This window comes from Macrobrachium rosenbergii, chromosome 12 (assembly GCF_040412425.1).
Source record: "Macrobrachium rosenbergii isolate ZJJX-2024 chromosome 12, ASM4041242v1, whole genome shotgun sequence".
Classification (NCBI taxonomy): Eukaryota; Metazoa; Arthropoda; class Malacostraca; order Decapoda; family Palaemonidae; genus Macrobrachium; species Macrobrachium rosenbergii.
Window position 1 is genome coordinate 37,859,213 of NC_089752.1, and position 23,864 is coordinate 37,883,076.

At 36.4% G+C, this 23,864-nt stretch overlaps 1 long non-coding RNA gene across 1 annotated transcript in view; it reads left to right on the forward strand.

The window, feature by feature from the left end:
* The window catches only part of LOC136844219 (uncharacterized), a 293,503-nt gene that overhangs the window by 24,000 nt on the left and 245,639 nt on the right, over positions 1 to 23,864 (forward strand). Inside the window, exon 2 of the long non-coding RNA XR_010854773.1 lies at positions 15,255 to 15,421. This is a non-coding gene — a long non-coding RNA (uncharacterized lncRNA). The remainder of the gene's footprint in view (positions 1 to 15,254; positions 15,422 to 23,864) is intronic.

Here is a 23,864-nt window from a genome sequence, read left to right on the forward strand (position 1 = left end):
TAGTGAAGTGGGGAGTCTGCCGAGTATCACTACCATTATTGTTCATTTTACGTTTCAAAGCCCTTTTTTTAAGCTTCATCCAACGTCAGTGTATTCTGGGGATTTCTTTATAGGTCCATTTAGTTCACCTTATTTTTAGATACCGGAAGCGAGGTCTTGGTCTGAAGACTTCCCCACCGTTTTATCTTTATTGGCGGTTTTATATATTTTTTTTTCACTTCCTTTTGTGTGTCGCAATTTTATTATTTTCAGAAGTGTTCTGCTTTTACGTTATTGCCACTTCCTTGTGTTTTTTTGTAATTATTTCAGGTTTTATGTTTTAAATATCCATTATATTTGAAGTTCACTTCAGCTTTTTCCAGTTAGGTTCCTCAAGACGTCAAAAACTTTGTAACGTTAATAAATGTTTTAATTGTTTTGGATTTTGTACATATTTTTTTTTAGATAAAACTAGAGATGGTTTCTCACATTTTGATTTGCATTAAAAAAAAAACGTTATTTTTGGGAAGGTCACCAATTATCGACCTACACGCGGAAGGCTTTTGGTGTGGGGTAGCGGTACCTTTGTGTCACCATGCCTTTGATATCCAGATGCGACACAGTACAACGATCCAAGGCCCTGTGTCTAGATGCTGGATAATGGATTATCTGGAAGAGAGAGAGAGAGAGAGAGAGAGAGAGAGAGAGAGAGAGAGAGAGAGACAGAGAGAGAGAGAGAGACAGAACGCGCAGGGTGCCAAGTTTGAAGCTTTGAAAGAAACATTTTGTGTTATTCGAGGTTGGAAGGAAGAGACGATAAGAATTGGGCATAATATAGCAGAGATAAAACAAAACGTTGAGATAGTGGAAGGTCGAAGAAACAAAAGGTGTAATTTGCCGTAGATGATTGCATTCATTCTTCATAAGCAAGAAAGCTTAAAAACGAAGGACAGTTTAGATCATTCTTTCGTAGAATGTATCTCTCTCCCTCTCCCTCTCTCTCTCAAAACAGAAATACAGTCGAGAGCAACGGCTAAAAAAAACAAAACGGGTAAAATCTCAAGAGCCCTGGAATAATGTCTGGGAGAGTGAGGAGGAGATATTAGGGTAAATGGAGACTGCAGGACGCCTTCCAGGCGATATAGGACCACAGGGGAATGTTATGGTGGATGTGAAAGGAGGTAAGGGGAAATGATGCAATAAAATGAAGTGAGGAGCCCTTATAGTGATAAAAAGTTTGGCCGGAGGCATATAGAATGCGCTGTAGACCCTAAAATAAGAAAACGACAACAGAGGGGTATATCCAAGAGGGTGAAAATGTGCCATGAATGAGCATTGCAGTAGAAGGGAAGAGGAGAAAAAACTTGGTAGCATTAGCAAACTACGAAACTGCTTCATTTAATTGAAGAATTGGTTTAGTTGCCAAGATGATGGTTTTCCAAGTGAAGTTTGCTATTGATGCTTCCCAACATCTCTCAACGGATTTCTTTTAAAGATGTTGCTTTTGAAGTGTTCTGAATGATCATGTATTTAAAGAAGAATATCTTCATTGTTTCTTTTTTGAGAATTTAATACTTAATTGCTACAACAGGAAATACTGCGATGAAGAGGGATCTTTTAATCTATCCATTTCACTTTATTTTCTGCGAACATTTGGAAGCACCCTGAGAATGCAAATTTAAATAATATAAACAATTTTATGTATAAGAATAGCGTAAAGTTTTCTTTTTTTTTTTACAAAACGTTGCATCTACATCAAGATAATTATAAAATTGCAGCCACTTTTATTTATGTTTCAGCAGAAAGATTGCATGACAGTGGAATGCCGTGTATTTTTGTTTTCGGGAAGGTGTTGCATGTTTCGCCAGCGCTTCCCAGTTTTATTTTGTTTCGTGGTGCCAGGTGCACTACTCCTAATAATATTTCACGGAGTTATGTATCCCTTTGATGAATATGTAGAACAATTTGGTTCTCTGAATATTGGACTTTTTCTAACTAATCGCCATCGAAATTTGTTATTTGTATCAAAATTAATGTAGGTTGCGTTTTCGAAGTATTTTTTGTATATGGATTTTGCTGCCGCTCCTAAAATGTGAAAGTCTCGTTGGATTTTAAATTGAGCTTCTTGTCCCTCATCTTATTTACAAATTGAAGCTGACAGATCTCTAGAGTAGTCGTCGCCACCGTTTTGAAATTATGAGTATGGAAAAGCCCTTTTCTCAAAATTCTCGTAGTAATCATGGCCTTTTTGTTCGGATTCATATAATATTATTTCTGTGAACGTTTAAATTATTTTGTCTTTCTCAATGCTTGACTGCTCTTCGATTATAAGCTTTTCCTAGAATTAATATCTTATTTAACATTGCGTTTCAAGGACGCTTAAGAATGTTAAGTTTTGTACGGCTCAGTAAATTTTCTGGAAGATTATTAGAAATAAAGAATGAAAGGAAATTCATTGCTTTCATTTCACTAGAGCAAAGGAAATTTTATGTTTACGTTTAGGTAAAGTTGAGAGTAATGTACATATTTTGGCCGAGGGAAATAGTTGTATCATATTGATGACGAAATAAGTTCTTCAATCATTGAAGTTGAAAATATTGGATCACTAATTGCTACCGGCCCTGTCATAATTCTTTTGAGTGGCATCGTAGGACAGAAACCAGCTTTGAATTTTTCCTTGATCTCATACACATATTTTTGAATACATCACCTGGTTATTAATAAGAAGTTTGGGACGGAAAATTGTTGCAGTTTTATAACAAACATATTACTGCATGAGTGCTACAATCTTCCAGTGAAATTTAAATAGTGAACTTGATTCGCAGCAAGAGAAAAAAATATATGAAGTGCAGTTGTGATATCAAGATACGATAAATTTCTGATATTCATATGATAAAAGCATGTAGATAGCATAAGAGAATTGCTGAGGGTAAACCTAGGACTCTTGGGATAATGAAAAAATCTGCAATGAAAAGTCATATTCGTGGAGTACTTGTTTGCGAATGATTGTAATGTAGAATAACTTGTCAAGTACCTTTACATTGAAATGGCATTTTGATCGAGCACTTCTTGGGGAAATCTTTGAGTGAGTCTTGTTTTATTATTTTAAATTCTGTAAACCGAACCACATTCCGTTTCATTTTATTTAATTATTCTATGAGGTGGTGTTGTACAGTTACAACTTCTTTTACTTCAGTGCAGAGATATAGTTGTTATTAATCATTAGAATTTTCTTTTTAATAATGGAACGTTTTCATTCCCTTTGTTTATGCACCACGAATCCTTAATTTTCTCTAGAATATTGTTAATGGCAGTAATACAATTATTTATGTCATATGTTTGATTTAGTCAAATAGCTCCTGCAATGGTGGCCTTTGATGATGAAGTTGCAGTAGAAGTTTGTTTACCGTTAGTCATTGCTCAATGGAATGAAGCCCTGAGGAGCGACAACGAGGAATTGTTGATGCTGCTGTTGGTGGTGAAGATGATTGATATGGTTGGGATAATCGAGGTAGTCTTTCAGGACGAGTTGTTATGGCAATGCCAAGCAAGCAGAGAGGGACTTCTGCGGGAAAGGGAACGATGTTGAATAGAGACGATTCATTGGAGAAGGACGTGAACTTGAATTACATCAGTGGCTACGAGGTACAAACAAGATGAAGAATGGTGATGCATCATCTTCTCTCGTCTGGTTATCTTAATCGTTAGCATCCTTTCTCTCTCTCTCTCTCTCTCTCTCTCTCTCTCTCTCTCTCTCTCTCTCTCTCTCTCTCATCTAAAAATAAATGGGTGCGATTATGATTTGCTCTTCACTTTTACCTTTGAATATGTGAAATATTCTCACATCAACTGTATCTTCCTCCCACCAAAAGTGAAAGTCATTAACAGAATTTCCTCTCCATAGTGCTTACTCTTGTACCCGTTTTTCCTTTTATATCCTATTCCTTCCCCCTCACCCCCCCAACAAAAAATTCTCCTCACTTGCCACAAAGTCTTACGAAGCGTTGACCGTCGACTTCAGCATTTGCCTATTTCCAATTTCCCCTTGCTTCCTGACACAGACGTTCTGTAATTGTCTCATAACGTTGAGTGACTAGATCGTTAGGGCGCTCGAATACCCTCCAACAATAACGGGGAATTGCCATTTGCGGCTGTTTATGAATAGTTTGGAGCTTTTTCCTGAAGGGTACATTTGCTTCTCATGCAGTGTAATTTTCGCCTAATTGCAAAATATATCTCATCGTGATAGTTTTTTTCATTTTTCGTAAATAAGTTTCTCTCTCTCTCTCTCTCTCTCTCTCTCTCTCTCTCTCTCTCTCTCTCTCTCTCTCTCTCTCTCTCTTACTGGCTTATGGCGGCAAGATTCATCATAAATTCTTCCAATTCGTTCATCAGAGTTTTCCTTCGTCCAGTATCTAAGTGTGAAAAAAACATTTCTTGTGCTTCATAATTACCAGTTTTCGGGATAGAACGGGTAACTTGCATTTAAGTACTTATAAAATAAATAATGCTCTTGCATTGTATTTCATGGACAGTGTACGCACCCGTATTCACTGCTTTGGGTACGATATTGATACCAAAAACATTCAACGAAAAACACTTGAAATACATCAGTATATTGAAAATGGGCACAGTTCGTATTCAATTCATGTTTGCCATGTTTTGTTCCATAAGGAACAGGGCTAAAATGATTTTTCTATCAAATTGCAAAGGCTGTTTTTCTAAACTGACTGTGTATTTTGGAAGTGAACGTGAATATCCGATGTTCCTCTTCATGAATACGAGACTAACGTTTGGCGTTTTATGTAATTCGTAGAGTATTCCGATGTAGTGATAACACTTGATATTTAATGGCAGGGAATTTCTTTAAATTTGTTGCTAGCTTTCCACACAAACGGGAAAGAGAAATATTTGTAACGAGGCTTGTATTTTTCACTTTATTCCCCTCCTATCCTTTAGTGGGCTACATTTCAAGTTTACGTCCATGAAGTTTCTAAAGGACTTTGGATGTAATATGGAGCTGACCAGATCGACACGAACATAAACAGGAAGAAATTACATCCGCCAAAACTCCCTAGCGATTCAGTGATCGTTAGGACTGAGCAAGATAAAAAAAAAGCTTGGTGGGGGGTGGGTTGGGGACGAAGAGCGTTTAGAAGCAGAGAGAGAGAGAGAGAGAGAGAGAGAGAGAGAGAGAGAGAGAGAGAGAGAGAGAGGAATTCTTCTGTCCAGCATAACCACACACACACATATATACAGTATATATATATATATATATATATATATATATATATATATATATATATATATATATATATATGGAAATAATGAACACATGAATTGGTATGAATAATGTATATTATAAGAAAGCTTATTTTATCAAAAGTCGTTGAAATGATATACAAAGTACAGTCCATTTACTGCGTGTGTAAAAAAAAAAAAAAATAGTCTGCGGTGAAGTCACCAGACCCTTGTTGTTTCAGATTTAGCTGGCCTTGTGCCAGCACGGGCTCTTGCTCCTAGAGCAGCCCGTAACTCTATGTTAATGAGTCTGTGAGATGGTTAGGTTACATAAAAGCTTTATTATGATGCATGAAAGTGATTTTGGTAGGGGCGATTTGGAAGTGAAAAGATTTAACAGGCAAGGTTGCAACCTCTTTGAGCCCTAAGGTACCCATCAGATGAGGACAAAAGTATGATGGCAGTGAGTGTTGGCTGGTGGGAGAGGCCAACAGATGGGGAAAATGAAGAATTTGAGTAGTAGGCACAGGTAGCCAGACCCTTGGTTGTATTTCTTGGAAGAGGAATGGCATGTTTATTTTCGTCTTCTAGTGGGCAAAGGCGTTGCCCAACACATACTGTTTGTTTGTTTGTAGGCATATTTGTTTTTTGTGCCTGTTCCCAGTATTCGTTCTTTTCCGTCAGATATTTGTTTATCTGTTCTGTTGCTGTAGGACTACCACGCTGTCCCTGATTGCTGTGATGTGTTTGTCTTGTCGCCGCGAAGGAAGTCTTCCGACGCTTCTCTTTCTGAATGGCGTTGTCTGCTCTTTACGCGGGAAAAGGCTTCTTTGTCTTTCTATTCATGTTAGGTACTTTCATCCCGTTTTTCGAACAACGTGTTCTTCTTGATGTGGCATTACGTTACCTTCATATTTAATCCTCATATTCTTTGTTTCTTGAACAAAGCATGTTTCTGCCATTTTCCTCAAGTTTAGTGTTATTATTTATCCTCTCAAAGGGAAAAAGGACGTCCACTACAGAAAGGGAAGGGAAGGATTTAAAGAGAAAAAACAAGTGCAGCTAGTAGCCCGAATCAAGGTAAAAAAGTCACAGAAAAGAAGTCACAGTTGAAAAAGTCACATGAATTTTCCCTACATAGTGACCCATCAAGGGCTTTAACTAGGTATGTTATCCACCTTTGCGGCGTGTTTAGTAGAAGCCCATTGGGGATTAGCGTAAAAACGTAAACAAAAGACTGTAAATTAATGTGATTTTTTTTCCTGTGACTTTTTTCCTAGCCAAAATTGTGACTCTTTTTGTGTGATTTTTTCCTGCGACTTTTTTCTTAGGCAAAACTGTTACTTTTTCCTGTGACTTTTCCTAGCCAAAATTGTGACCTTTTTCTTACTTTTTTCCTAGCGAAATTGTGATTTTTTTCTTGTGACTTTTTTCCTAGCCAAAATTGTGATTTTTTTCTAACTTTTTTCCTAGCCAATATTGTAACTTTTTTTTCCTGTTACTTTTTTCCTAGCCAAAATTGTGATTTTTTCCTGTGACTTTTTTACCGGCCATCGGTACCCCAGTACTCCTCTGTCGATAAAACGATTCCCCCTCAAACTTGTAAAAAATTGGCGATAGTTGACTGATTGTTCCTGGTTGCTCGGGCTAAAAAATTGGCGATAGTTGGTTGCTCGGGCGTAAAAACTTTCAGCTGCGCTGGTATCTTTCTTGGAATAATTGTGATACACCGACTTTAAGTAATACTTTTCCTTCTTGAATTTTCAGTGGAAGTCGCTTTGTTTCCTCAATATGAATCTGTAAATTATAACATACGGGATTATTGTACATAGATATAGTCTCTCTCTCTCTCTCTCTCTCTCTCTCTCTCTCTCTCTCTCTCTCTCTCTCTCTCTCTCTCTCTCTCTCTCTCTATATATATATATATATATATATATATATAAATATATATATATATATATATATATATATATATATATATATATATATATATATATATATAGTCAACTATTGTAGAAGACATTTATAGTAGGAATAATTATGTTGGTATGTTTAACAGTGTTCTAAAATTACCAAACATCAATTATAATTACATTAAGTGAATTGTGAATTTCCCAACAAAATTTTGATTACGCTTTATTCGTTGGCAGAGCTGTAATTTTATAGCATTTTATTCTGGCTGGTGGGGTAGGCTATATCTATGTAACTAAATGTGACATGACTTTTTGTGGTAAAATAGCGTTGGCTCTCGAATTTATTGTTCCTGCAGAATGGAAGGCAGGCTGGATGGAGTCTCCCAATTCCAGTAAGGTCAGACACACACACACACACACACACACACACACACATATATATATATATATATATATATATATATATATATATATATATATATATATATATATATATATATATATATATTATTAAGCCGTTTCCTATATGGGTCTGGTTCTAGATAAAAAAAAAGAATAACTGTCACTGGCGCATTCACACTTAAGCTACTGAAGTGGATGAACTGTAATTCAGAAACTTACACAACATTAGCCTTTTCATGTATGGACATCAGCTTAGTGGTCTGGTAAAACTAAGGTATACTTAACGTACACAGATATATCATCATCAGCCAGTCATACCTCTGTCTTATGAGCTCCTTGGGTTCCTAGGCATCAAGGCCTTTCCTTTCCATTACCACGCCATCAGTCGTTCACTTTTAGTTCCACCCCTCCTCCTCCCTTTTAACATTTAACGAATAACATAAATTTTTAACGAATAACATAAATTTTGCTCGGATATGTCGTCCTTAGTTCTTTCTACCAGACCTTCTTTTCTTTTTTAACGTGCTTTTTCCCATTTGTATGGGGTAAGCACGATGCCTTCTTTTGAAGCACTTTGATTTGGCTTTGGGGTAGACTCTGTAGTCTCGATCGGCTGCCCTGCCTGTCATCGCTTAGACCCTGGTAGCTTATGTGCAGTACATGTATCGTACCAGTCACCAGCGCCCTTTCTCCCAGCACAAACCATCTCAAATCATATGGACTCTATCTTCGACGTAGTGCGTTACCGTTTGTATTACTTTATCCGAATACCTCCACAATTCTTACTAATCAGTTCGTCTTACACCCCATATATCAAGCAAGATCTTACTGATGGTGAACTTCTACTGGTTTTTCGTATAATGGTTAGGTCTTTGGCTGACAAGAGGAAGATCAGTTTCAGGGAATACACTTCTTATGACATTTACCATTGCCTATTCGAAATCCGAATGAATTGACGTAGGATTGAAGGTCAAACTTCTCTCGTTACACATTTCTACAGTCTTGTGCCATAAGTCCCCATGACACTCCTGTTTTATGGGGCAGCAGTACATAGATAAGTGGGATGAAGTTCCCATTCTTATATCCATGAATTGTGTAAAGTTGATGAATGAATTTCGTATAGCATTTAAAAGTTCCGTCAAAGGAACTATGTCACTTGGTTACATGCATTCTAGATTAATATTCGTGGTCAAAATAACAATTCCCTTTTCTTCATCATTGACGAGTAGAAAATTTTCCTTCTTATTCGTTGCTACTTCATATTCCGAAAGATATGTATGAACTTCAAGCCGAGTCTTTGGCAGAGCTGTGAATTTCTTCCTACGCTCCCTATACAACATAAGGGCAACGTTTCTCAGGTCTTTTGGTTCAAGTTAACTATCACTGCAGTTACCGAGTTATTTTCTTAAAATTTTGAAGTCCTAGCCGTTATGTCAGCATCTGCGCTTCTCTTAACTTGCACTCGAAGTTGCTGAGCTTCCAATTTTTTAGAATCACTGCGATGATTGTGCTCCGTCATAGCTTTTATGAACGTTTTTCCACTTTCATCAGTCCTAATTCTGGCTTTACACCATGGTTATGTTGTTTGTGCACCGGCACAAAACATCACCTTTCTTCAGTATGGTGTCTGTACAAAAAAAGAAAAAAGCCAGAGAATATCAAGCACCTTTTTCGTCGTTTTGTTTTTGAGATATTTCGTTCCATGGCCGAGTAATGAATAACTAATGACTCTCGGTGTGAATCTGCACTTTTCGCGCCATTGACTTGAGAACTGATAACTACTGTCAATTATTAACCAGCTAACTACTGAGTTATCAGCCAACCGATAACGGAATTATCACCACGTGAAAACATGGCCTAAAATACTTCTGCCACTTTTTCCTTACTCTGATTCGCCCAAATGATTGGTGCCAATGTGCAGGATTTTGATATTTTGTCACCCAAGCGATATAATGAACAGTAGCCCAAATGAAATGCGCCCCCGAATCCAGTGCACAACCGCTGATCATGTGTGATTCAAGACACCGAAAGGCCGCCTTATTTAAAATGAAGAAGTCGATTGGTTACAATGTATAGATATATTGGTACCTAACTTCAAAATAGTGTAGTGCGTGATATGTACCTGGGGCCAGATGGTTGCTCTTCTGTAAAATAACACGATTCATCTCTAAACCGTTGCAATTCCTAAACGACTTTGATGATCAGATCAGGAACAGCTACTCGGCTTAGTGAGATGGCTATAGAATTTCGTTAATGAAAGGGCAAGAGGCCAAATCTCATTTATGTAGATACATTTATTTAGTGCTCTAAACTGGAACAGTACTGATGTTTTTGCTTCATTATCATGTTATTCAAATTTCCGGTTCTTCCTTGAATATCAACTACTACAGCAGATAACGGAGGTGAAGAATTTGCGGGAACAACAACACCAATAGTAATATAAATAAATAAATTATTTTCCTTATTTGTATCGCAAATTCTAGTCATGTTTTTTTATTGTTTGCAGACCAAAAACTATAAAGAAATAGACGGAATTACTGTGAAGGTTCGTTTTAGAAAAGGATAAACAAGAGAATGGAAATACCTTTAATAACAAAATAACTAGAGTTAAAGTCGGAGGTAGGACTTCACACTCCGGAAATACCAAATTAGACTTCATTTAAGTTGCAACATCACCAACGCCAGTCAAAAACAGGTTTGGGCTGTAACCGGCATTAGCAATTACAGACTAAGGATAAAAGTAGGGAACGTTTTGATGCATTATTATTTAATGGTGATCGTTTTACCTTCAGGTTATTTTGATTCAGTCTGAAATGGCTGGGCGTCCATGTATCTGGGAGTATCAACGTAGCACAGCATAATTCCCGTGCCAAGAGGGATGTGAGAGTTGCTGATGTGATTATGCTGTTCAGTTTAACTCGATGGCCTCGCTTCAGTTTCTCCTCGTTTTCAGGACGCTCGTTATATTCGGCAGTCTCGTAAAAAGGAGACGAATTAATTTTTTTTTATCCTGATCTTTTCACTCCAAGTGTGTACTGAACTAATACACTGGCACTAGTCATATCAATGGCAAAAAAGTGATAAAATCACAAAAGGAGTAGTAAAGTCAGCCACAAGAGACAGATATGGATGTCAGGGGATACAAAGGAAGGGATAGGGCGTAGTGCTTTACTCAGCAACCTGATAAATAATGATGAAAGATAAAGTAGAAGTAGGAGTCTTTTCTCAATCAGTATAGAAAGCGAGTGCCATTATAACACGCACAAAGATAACCTTACCTGAAGAGATAGACACTAGCACTTCTAGCAATACAATTTGAAGACATATAGCAGATGCATCCACTCAGAAGCGCGCGATTATATAAACGCAACGATTAATTGTTGGTAACATTTTTTGGGGGGTTTCTTCTTTTTTTCTTCTTTGTCGTCGAGAATAATACGGGCGAACTTTTTCCGATTGTTGTTGCTGCTGTTGCGGAGACTAGAGTAATGTTCAACAAAAACCTGGGCCGGGTCAGTGTTGGGTGGTGCTGAATCCGGCGCTCTTGCATAATTTTCACATCATTAGCGGTGGTTCGTCCAAACCGAAGCCTGTTCAATATGCGTATTATATTGGCACTCGCTTTCTATACTGATTAAGAAAAGACTCCTACCTCTAATTTTCGCTTTCATCATAATTTATTAGGTTGCGGAATAAAGCCCTACGCCTTACCTCTTCCTTTGTATTTCATGACCTCCACATCCGTCTCTTGTGGCTGGGCTTTGCTACCCATTTTGTGATTTCATCACTTTTTTTGCCTGTGATTTCAGTCCTTTTTTGTAGTGGCAACGACCCACATCGAGAAAAGTGTGACAACAAAGGAATGGGGGTTATTTAGATTTTAGATATAGTTTTCTTAGACCTATGTGGTTTCTCCATGATGGTCAGCCCAGCTCGTTTACTGCATAATTATACAAATATATATATATATATATATATATATATATATATATATATATATATATATATGTATATATAGTACACATATATATATATATATATATATATATATATATATATATATATATATATATATATATATATATATATATATATATATATATATATATATATATATATATATATATATATAGTATATATATATATATATATATATATATATATATATATATATATATATATATATATATATATGTGTGTGTGTGTGTGTGTGTGTGTGTGTGCACACGTGTGTGAAAACATTATAACTATTGAGGCTCTTTATTTAGGGTAGGTCAACGATCACGAAAAATGAAACTGCATAGGTAAATTCAGTGCATGTGATAATTTTTAATTAAAATACTAAGTCAGCCAACTTCTCTTAACACCACTTGCTATTCACACAAATTAACAAAACGGCGTATCTTCTAATGTGAGTAGTCTGTACCTGAGCATCAGGAAATTTTAATTTTGGTGGCTAATTTGAATGGCATACACTAGCTTTAAAATGTCATGATTTCAAAAAACAAACCCCGAAAGGCACCCCTCCAGAATATGAGCTTTCAGAAAGCTAAGTATCACGGCTGTATCTTTTACCGTTATTGGTCCACGGATAGGTCCCTTACCCATCCACCCCCTACCACATCCCCAGAATGCCAAAAATAGATATCTGGATCTCCGGAACAGATGGAAGTAATTAAATTAAATTTGGCACGATTAGAGACCTTAGTGGGAAACCTCTAAAGCCAAAGTTTCATCCCGATGGGTTGAAATATTTCCAGATAAAGGGCCAAAGTCGGGGTTTTTGTATACTTCTGGTAGCTTGGCTTGACTAACCACCAACTACCGTGGTGGTTGATGTATAAAAAAATAAGAATTAAACTATGTACTACAGGTAAGAGTTGCATATTAGCCTACTTACAGTGGGTTTCCTGGGTTCAGGGTCTAGGTGGAATAGGTAAGCGTACCTGATTATCAAATATCTCCATATGTTCGGACATATATTAGCATACTTTGTTATAGGTCTACTTTAATACTATGATGCCAGTGTAGGGGCTCTCCACCATATCTGAAGTTCTTATTGGTTTTCGATCAGTTCTCTTTTCCGAGCGTGGATGGGGCTTTCCCTTTTTAATACACAAAATAAAAGCTCTCTTCTACTCTTCTATGATTAATTCGTATTTGCTGAACATAGGAGAAATACTATAATATAGTACTTCTCAAATCTGGCAATTTAGCAATAATCAAGGGAAGCTACATTACCTCCATATAGTGGAAGTGAGGGAATAGAAGCTTGTTAGAAAAAATCGTCATTGTTGTATTATATGAGAGAGAGAGAGAGAGAGAGAGAGAGAGAGAGAGAGAGAGAGAGAGCAGCTTTAGTCTGAATGGCCGCCAGAGATTATTTCCATATACGGTAATGTTACCTACTGTTCTGGTACATGATCTCCTCCTCCTTTAGGGTCATTATTTGGATTTCTAGATCGAAATACATCGATGGCCAAGTTTTACCTATACACGAAAATATGATAAGAGTAAAACAGATCTGAAGTTTCGTAAGGGTGCATTTTATGCTCCGTACACGTCATTGTGGTTTTTTCTTTGGCATCCGGAACCACCTCCTTTCCTTGATAAAATGCTTTATCATTAAATTGGCCATTGGTTGGTTAAAAAGGGTACTTTTAAAGCTATATGAGCCGTAAGAGAAATTTTAAAAGACCGTTGGATAAAAAACTAATGCTAGACGCTAATAGGGCTAAGATTACCGAACCATGGAAACTTGATGGTACTAAGATACGTTTCCTTAAAGCTTCGGGTTTTAGACGTATGAGGAAAAGAAAGAAGGAAATTGAACACTACCACAATATCAGAGATAGATGACCTCAGATCGAAGTGGAATTATTGAGAAAGTAAACTTCGTTCTATGCTTTCATGATCGAAAGATGGAAGGAATCAACTTCCCAAACAGTGAGACCTGTCGTAGCCATGCAAAGCATGAAACTGATTTTTTTACAATAGGCCTAATAGCGGGGTGTCTACAATAAAAACACATTACGTACAAATATTATTATACACAGCAAGAGCCACAGTAAAGAAATTAAAATTTTTTTGATACATAGAGGTAAAAATACCAATTAGAACAGATGAGACAGATGTAAAAACACCAATCATAACAGATGCAAGTGGTAGTAGATCCTTTCTTGCCAAAGTGCAGGAAATTCATTGCTTTTAAAAAACTACCATTAGCGCTTTTCGAGAAATATATTAAATTAGACTTAAAACTTAACTGAACAAACCGTTGGTTCACGTTAATGAAGAGGATAACTTGACATTTGTCGAAAACAGTGTGCGCTGTCAGTCTCACAACCACTCGCTAGTGCAAACATCTCAAGATTGAGGATTATTCATGACACCAGCACAAGAGTGAAATGACTTCCGTAGATAAAAAAAAATTGTTAAGAAAAGGGGCTTGCTAATCGCATTAGATTTCCAAAATATTGTAGCAACTGGAAATATAGTAATGGAAAAATGAGAGATATTTGAAAATTGTTACGCAAGATAACGGATGAATATTGACCTAACTTTTAGTTCAGCAACGATTCTTTTGATTATTGAAAAGGCCGGTAAAAATTAGGTTTCATTTTTATATATGTTCTTCATTATTTACGGGAGTGAGAGTTATACAGACTCAATATAATTATCCGGTTCTTATATTTAAAACACGGTTCCAGAGGTAAACAAGTAATTTAGGTTTCGGATATAGTTTTCTAGACCTATGTGGCTTCTCCGTGATTATGGTCAGCTCAGCTCGTTTGTAATATATGTATATATATATATATATATATATATATATATATATATATATATATATATATATATATATATATATATATATATATATATATATATATATATATATATATATATATATATATATATATATATATATATATATATATATACATACATACATGTAAACCCCGAAAGGCACCCCTCCAGAATACAAGCTTTCAGAAAAAAATAAGTATCCCGGCTGTATATTTTACCGTATTGCTCCACAGATATGTTAGGTCCCTTACCCACCCACCTCCTACCACATCCCCTGAACGCCAAAAATCGATGTCTGGATCTCCGGAACGGCTGAACGGATTTCGGTGAAATTTGGCATGATTGGAGACCTTAGTGGGAAACCTCTACGGCCAAAGTTTCATCCCGATCGGTGGAATATTTCCAGAGTTATAAAGAGCCAAAGTCGTGGGTTTTTGTGTACTCCTGGTGGCTAGGCTTTACAACGGCCAACTACCGTGGCGGTTGATATTGTACCACCTTTTCTCGTAGATTTTATTATCTATACTCAGACAGTTGAGAGGAGGTAAAGTTGCTGTCCCTGTGTGTGTGTGTGTGTGCGCGCGCGTATGTGTGAGTGTGAGTTAGTGGGTGTGTTACATGGTACATTATTGTCATTGGGATAATATTTAGAGTTTAAAAGATGAAAAGATATTGATAAGGAATGGAGAACGCAACCAAAAAATCGTGGCAGTAGAAATATAGACACCTATAATTAGTACAAGGAGAGCAAATTGGGTTCAAACGTATTAGTGATTTTCGTAAACAAAGTATTAGCGAAAGTATTGGTTTCTTACTCATTGAGGAAAAACAGGTATATGAAATACATATTTGAAGCTTTGCATTGCTTTATACGGATGCAGCCTCCTGATCCAATATTATTTTTCCTTACAGGACCAATTAGCATCTATTTCAATCAACTAGTTAGGCGGGCTGACGATAACCTTTCTGGGACCACATTCAGACAAAAACAATAGTGATATAACTTCCCAGACAGTGGCCACTGGAACACCCCCCACCCATCTCAGGGTTGCTTCTCGTCACCCATAGTAGATAGAAAGGTAAGAAGAAAAACTATTCTGAATGAAAATGTGTATTTAAGAAATATACCAGATTGCAGCAGGTGTAGCAAAATTCTTTGCTGTAAAAAAGAGAATGCGAGGGAGTGAGAGTGAATGAATTAGTGAGAGAGTGATGAAGTTTTAACGGATTCATTTGCTGGTCTTTCAGCGTTTTATTTTCCCAGTTGACAGAATTATTATTATGGCTTCACTCTGTTTCACTTTGTTTGGTTTTATGTACACCCCTCCACAGGGATAATTCCCTCTCTGGCGGGCCCTTGTACGTTTTAAAAATAAGGTGCTTATATTTTATAAGAAGCGGCTGAAGTGAAAGGTCTTTTTGTAAGCCGCTTTAATCACTCGGAGCAAATGTGTATATGTAGAAAAGAAAGCGCATTCTTAACTTTGGTATTTGAGTGCCGTCAGGTGTGACAAAGTAAAGATGCTTAAGGAGAGATTTTATATATATATATATATATATATATATATATATATATATATATATATATATATATATATATATATATATATATATATATATGATAAACAGGCATTTCTGTTTGTTCTTCTTTTTCTAATTCGTTCGGTAAAAGTTGTGGTAACGCATGTTGGGTAGGCTACGTTTTTCGTTTTTTTATGACCCAATGGTATAGAGATTCACTGGGACAGTCGTGGGCTATTTTTGAAGCTGGATTTAAATAATGTTGTAGAGCACAAATACAAAAGTAAAATAGAATTAGCTTGACTGCAGGTGATCCTATTGCCATCTCTCATTAAAAAAAACGTCAGTTATGTATCATGTTCTCGTTTTCACACAAAGATAACAATTTTAAGCTCTCCTTTACAGAAAACTTTCGACATTCAGACACCTTCTACACAGTAGCTTTGTGTGTGCTCGTTTATTTCTGCAATATGTTGTGCAGAAGTAATATTAAGGTTTATTTCAACATTTATTTGCTTTGCTTTAACAAGACCTTTATGCTGTTATAGTTTTGTCTTTTCCCATATGAGATCTCGCCTTGAAAGGAAAGATCCCAGTTACGTTTCACATTTTGCATGCTATTGTAAGTGGAATCCATGCCAATTATCTCGCACCAAACCCCTGTTTCTCTTTGCTTCACCCTATTTAATACATGCATGAACTAATTAGGTAGCAGTCCTCAATACCAGGGACTAAGAGAAGCTCTGACGACCTCTCTTCAATACCATAAACTTACCGGTATGAGTTACTGCTGGCATCTGTAGAGCCTAGTATGACGCCCCCTTACCTCTCTCTCTCTCTCTCTCTCTCTCTCTCTCTCTCTCTCTCTCTCTCTCTCTCTCTCTCTCTCTCTCTCTCTCTCTCTCTCACATGAAAATAATATTCGATATGTTTTGATGGAAAAATGAATTAGCCGTAAGGAAGCATTAATTGCTTCGTTTAAGAAGGCTTACTAGATTCCAGAAGTCTTGTGGTTCTTGGCTTATTTTGAAGGTATGCTGTGTATTGAGGGGTTAGTAGAAACTTGAATTTAACTTTATTTTTAAAATAGCACACTGGAACAGTAAATCCAGATTTCCTCGTATTATTTTTCATACAAGTTTTATTTTTAGTAAACCAGAATGGTTGTTGTGGCATTTACTTAGATATTTTATTGTGTGATGGCCCCTAACCTAAACATAAAGCGATGGTTACGTTCTCGACGTGTTGAGAGAACATTTTCAGAATACATTGGTTAAATTTTGCGAAGTGATGACTATGCATTGGAAGATGAAGGCGAGTGAAGTTAAAAACTACTCACATATTTTATTTGCTGCTTTATTTTAATGATAAATTTACTTTACATTCTGTTAGTCTCTTCCTGTAATCCGTTGGTAGGGAATTTCATACCACGTTATCATTAGAAGTTGTCCGTAAATCATTTTTGTGAAACAAGTGGTACTCGTCAAAATATGTTTAGTAACAATCTAAGGCCTAGTAAAGACTGCGTGACACTGATTTGTGCAGAGATTGCTTTGCATTGTGGAGAGAGAGAGAGAGAGAGAGAGAGAGAGAGAGAGAGAGAGAGAGAGAGAGAGAGAGAGAGAGAGACAGGATGATTAAATGACATTAGTGTGGTAAAACCTTCATGAGTGGAAGGGAATGTTATTGAATATAATGCTGATATTTTTGGAGATAACAGAGACACATCAGTAATGGCCAAACATGAACTGTGACAATAGAGTGAAAAAGTCACGATCTATTTTCGGACCTTGACAGGCTCATCTTGAAACCTCCGGAAGCGGTATTCCGAGATGTAGTCAAGTGGCGTTGGGTTCAGTTTTACTTCTTTTTTTATTGTTTATTTATCTCGCTGTGTAACTGTCTGTTGATTCATTTAGAATATAAAAAATATATATATATATATATGCTGACGTGAATCCAGCTTGAAAAATATACACGAAATATTTAGAAATTTGACCAAAGAACCATTTATAGGAGAATTGTTAATAAGAACATGCACATTAAAGCAGTGATGACTGTGTATGAAGTGGAAGTATAAAGTCAGTACCTCTCCCATCACAACTTGCTTTTACTTTTAGCAGTTTCTTTTCCTGATGACCATAGGTGCTTTGTTACGGTTCAGTAAAATTGCCATTGACGTTCCCGTTCTAAAGTAGTTGAACATTTTTTGTTTCAGTATTTTGAAATTCAATGTCGTGGTTTATATGATGACTTTCAACCTCATTATTTAGATGAAGCTGAACATTATCATTATAACTCCATATACAGTACAAATATCTAGCGTATGTGATTTCATTTTTATTTAAGGAGTATGAATACAGACATACATTCTTAGTAAATAATGCCTATTTATTCAGCGTCTGTGGATTCTCTTGAGAGTCTTACATGTAACCGTCAAGGTTTGTATGTGGATATCAGACCCCTTCAGTGAGAGTATTAAAGCAGAACATTGTGATATCGGATTTATAATCGCTATGAAATCAATTTAACTTTCATAGACTCCAAATCCAACGTCGTCCATATTTCTAAATCAGCACGCCAGTATTCAGTTGGTGGCAATGACTTTTTTCTTTATCTAATCCCAAGCCTCCAGCCGAATTCAGTGAAGGGCTAATGCCCAAAGCTGCTTCACTCTGAATGCAAATATCCTGGCGGGGTTATTAATCGCTTGCTAGCGATATCCAAGTCAGTTGTTTGTAAACGTGATTACTTTTGCCTTACCCTTCAGGTCATTCTTTGGTGTAGTGTGTGTTTGTAGACGATACTGGTTATATTTTGGAATACTTTATTGCAAGTATAATTAGCGATATATAAATGTTACCGCTTCATTAATAATACATATTTCTTTCAGCTGCACCATCTGTTATAATGTTTTTCATTATTCCTTAAGAAGGTGTCTCATAACACTCAATTCAGTGATTGAGAGGGTTGGCAAATTGTCCGAAAATCTCTTCGTTAGTTTTAGCAATACCTGAAATAAACTCGAAATCGGTTCAGACTTGGGTGTTGTGCTTCCAGTTCATTGTGAATCCCTTAAACTTAATGCCTCATAATTGGTTTGTTCATATTCTCGATATTCCTTTTTACATAAAAGCTCTCTCCCCTTGCTTGAAGTACGGCGTTATCTCCATACCTTGTCTATGATTGGTCTTCTGATCTCTCTCTCTCTCTCTCTCTCTCTCTCTCTCTCTCTCTCTCTCTCTCTCTCTCTCTCTCTTCTACATCTTTCGATTGCAGGTGGGGTGGCTATTTTTGTGCTTTTCCATCCAAGGATTTTTTTCGTATATCTTTAAACATTCAAACTTTTCTGTTTCATATTGAATCGCGAATGGAGTGTGGGTTGATTCTACATTTTTTTTTTTTTTAATTTCTCCTATTTTTCTAGCTCTCTCACATGTACATCCACAGTAGCTGTTCCCTTCTTGCTGTGACTTTATTTGAAATGACAAAATCCTCTTCCGTCGATTAAAACAATAAATAACAGACTAACAGAAGCAAGGGAGGGTTTTTGTTAGAGCGGAGGTTTTGTTTGTTTCATCTTAAATCGTAAAATGTAATTAATCATTTGTTAATTATTGTTTTCGTAAGCCATGGAAAAACATCTGATGGTGCAGCTTATTAGAGGTTTGAGGAAAGTAAGGGTTTTATACCGCAGGTTTATATTAAATTACCACTACACATTTACGCTGAAAATTCAGGATAATCTTACCGCTTTCTGTACAAGCCCTTTAGATACGCAGCTTGCGAGAACCCAAGTTTATTTGGGTTATGTTATTGACACATTATTTAACCCTAATGTGTAAACTGCAATACTTCGATCACGGTTATTGGTTTATGGTGGAAATAAATAACGGGAACTAGTTCATATATCATAGTTCTTAGTAGACAAATAATCTGATAAAGTGATGACAGTGGCTCGGGCTCCGTAATAAAAAAATTTAAAACCACCAAAACAATAAATAGAAAACTGTTTAAAGTGCTATTTGCTTTCTTGTTTCCCTCGGTTCTTGTAATACACCTCACTGTTAGGTAACCCTGTTCAAATAAATTGTTTTATAGTTGTCATTATTTTAATGAGAGAGAGAGAGAGAGAGAGAGAGAGAGAGAGAGAGAGAGAGAGAGAGAGAGAGAGAGAGAGAGAGAGATTTCAATCTATGTAATTTTCAGGATTCAGTACCTCATCTGCGTATGTCTTCATATTCGGCAAACGCATAATATAAGCTATATTGCTTGGGGATCCACTTTCATACTAGTCGGGGCTTGTGGAATGGAAGGCTTCTGCCAGAGATCTGTCCCAATCATCGCCTATTTCGGTAAATTGGCAGGATATTCGAAGGGGCTCAGCTGGATTAAGACCTTTGCGGGTCATTATTATTGGATGAAGGTATTTGCTTCGGCAGAGGATGAAAAAGTGTTCAGTTTCAGATTCGATATCCAAATGGGATAGTTACCTCTACAGATATTAATTTACACGTGCATTCGCGTTTACTTTGAACCGTTCATACACAATGCTTGCAGAAAGAATTATTCACGAAGTGATCCAGAACAGGATTGTTTCGCAATTAATGAAGAAGTGAATTTCACACATTCTCTAAAAGGTATTTTGTTTTTGGTAACTGCATTAGGGATTCCTTTTGGTTATAACTTTATGAATTATATTGAAATGGTAAAAGAGTGCGTTTTTTTATTAACTTGGTCTGCACTTTGAAAACTTTATATTTCCATTAGTGGTTTGATAACCATCATCATAATTCTTTCGTTTTTCCGTTCAAGGTTTTCTGTCTCGATTTTAGATTTTTGCTCCTGGATTCAATTCAACCTAATTCTACCTCTGATGTTTTTTCTCAACATTGTGAAAAGAAAGGTTTTATTTTATTTATTAGAAATAAATTTCTATTATTATTAATGAAAGAATTAATTATATACTTATTTTACTTTACTTTTACATGATTAAAACATTCAAGCTAGAAGCTGGCAGTCAGTAGATTCCATCTCCATATTTAAGGTGCGAATTTTTAGGAAATTTTCAAGAGTTTCTTATTTCACAATTGACTTTCAAAGTGTAAACATAAAAGTATTTGTAAACATAGTGATGATTTTTTCTTGACTTTGTGTACCTCTGCGGCTGCGGCGCTGGTGAAGATGTAGTTTACTACGTAGCAACGAAAAATTAACTGTAATCTTTGAGTTTATGGGCTTTAGGATCAATGTGTTAATTGCACTAATTGAAAAAAAAAGTTATTTTCATTTACCGTATCAGCTCGTGGAGTACGTTTAATCTGGAAATTATCTCTCTCTCTCTCTCTCTCTCTCTCTCTCTCTCTCTCTCTCTCTCTCTCTCTCTCTCTCTCTCTCTCTCTCTGCGCTATAAATAAAATATATTCCATTTTTTCTTGTAAATGAGATTTTTAGGCTTAAAATGATTATGGAATTGCACACGTTAAAATAAAATCTATGTAAATCATGCATAAGATCAGTGCTTCCTACAGCAGGTACTGTATACTGTATGTCAACGCAACTGTCCATTACATATGCATTTTAATCAGATATATGACTGATTCACCAAGAAACCAAGAAACATTATAATACGAAGGTCCTGTGTAATTACAATGATGGACAAGTTTTCTTGTCGACCTCCACGTTCATATTGCCTTATCCAATATCTCATATTCTTTTTCCCTGTGTCGTCTACTGTCCCATGACATTTTACGTATCATGGCGTCCTTTGGGTACCTGGCCTAGTTGTACCCTTTAGTAACTACTGGGTATTGACACAGGAAAATGACAATCTCTCTCTCTCTCTCTCTCTCTCTCTCTCTCTCTCTCTCTCTCTCTCTCTCTCTCTCTCTCTCTCTGTATGTTATAGAAATTCCTTAATATTTTTTATGGAAATTCGAAGAATGTCTGATATGTATGGCAGAAGAACGACTAAGAATTCCAGCGGGAATTGAAACAAGGGATGGATGATAATTTTCTTCTTCCTTGGGTCTGTCTTTGTGTGTTTGGCTCAGTGCACACGTGCCTTTGTTTCTCTTGCTGCTTTTTATTTCGGATATTTTGGTCCTCGGGGAGTGCACTGCAGTCATACGACATGAAGAGAGAGAGAGAGAGAGAGAGAGAGAGAGAGAGAGAGAGAGAGAACTGGGAAACGTGTAATAAAAATACGTTTTCGTTTCACCGTTAATCGCCGCACTGCCAGCTCCTCACTTGTGAGTTTTTTTTTTATATTGATGTGTTATGTCGTTTCTGGTTGCTTTGTTCTCACCCCTTACTGTTGTTTATTTTTAGTTTCCTATTTAAATTTATTACGGCGTCAATAACCTAGATTCTGTGACGCCAGTTTTAATAGACATAATCAGTCAATCAATCAATCAATCCCCATAAAGCAGTCTGAGGAATAGCCTATTGCAGATGAGTACGTCAGTCTTTATGTCCCTCTGTCTCTCCCTTCGTCCACCATGCTTTAGTTTAGATAAGAGCTTGAGTGGTAATGGTTAGATTTCAGATAATTTTAGCACGTAGATTAATCTTATCTTGATGCTCGATGAGTAATGTGAATTTCCATGGTTAACATTTGCTTTTTGCTGACATTAGCAGATTCCGCTAGCGAAAAATTAATTTTTGGGGGGGAATGCTCTTTTGGAGTTTTGGTAAGATTTTTTACTGTGTTTATCTGGTTATCTGTCATGAAGTCGGTCATTCTGCTGACGTTATGGGAAATGCATAAGAATATGAAATAGCATTATAGTTGCAGGAACGGTAAAGACGTCCTTACACTCATGTCTTTGATTTGAAAGGCAAACCTATGCTGCCCATCAAGTTAAGTATACCTTAGTTTAACCAGACCACTGAGCTGATTAACAGCTCTCCTAGGGCCCGAAGAATTAGATTTATTTTACGTGGCTAAGAACCAATTGTTTACCTAGCAACGGGACCTACAGCTTATTGTGGAATCCGAACCACATTATAGCGAGAAATGAATTTCTATCACCAGAAATAAATTCCTCTAATTCTTCATTGGCCGGTCGGAGAATCGAACGCGGGGCCAGCAGAGTGCTAGCTGAGAACGGTACCTACCCGTCCAATGAGGAACTAACTGCTGCCCATCAAGGAAGGAGCACGAAAATGACAACGACCGTATAGACAACGCCAGTTCTTTCAGAAATGGAACAGTTATTTTCGCGAACTGATATGATGAAATGTGGGTTTAGCTGAGATGGTTTGCCGTAACAGTAGTCATTCAACAGCCAAAATCAAACCGGCTCTTAGCTGCTTGAGACAAGGAGTAAATTTTGTTGAATCTAGACATCCTCCATTACCCTCCCCCAAGTCACGACGACGTAAAGGCTTACCTAATTTGAAGCAGTTTATAAATTTATTCGTCGACTCAACGATCTCAGATATATATATATATATATATATATATATATATATATATATATATATATATATATATATATATAATGTATGTATATGTATGTATATATATGTGTGTGTCTGTTTATAGTATATATGTCTATATATATATATATATATATATATATATATATATATATATATATACATACATACATACATATTTATATATATACGGCGAAAATGCTATGGAGGATTTTATACGGGTTCGGAGAATAAACAGACATGACCAATGTATAGGTTCGTGAAATATCAAAAGTAAAAATATTTTACGAACTACGGATAGAGATAAAATATGTATTTGTTCACTGTGTTGTATTGCATTGTATATAGGGAAGGAAAAATCCAAATAAAAAATGCAACATATTCATTGTTGATTTTCAAAAACAGACCAGAGCGACCTCATACTCTAAAATAGATGTAACATTCGTTGTTATTCTTTGTTTTTTTTCTGAAGCGCGTGCAGATTTCATTCCCAGCAGTCAAAATACTCACACATTGATTTCTAGTTTCATGACGGACTCGAAAGTCATTTCATTCAGA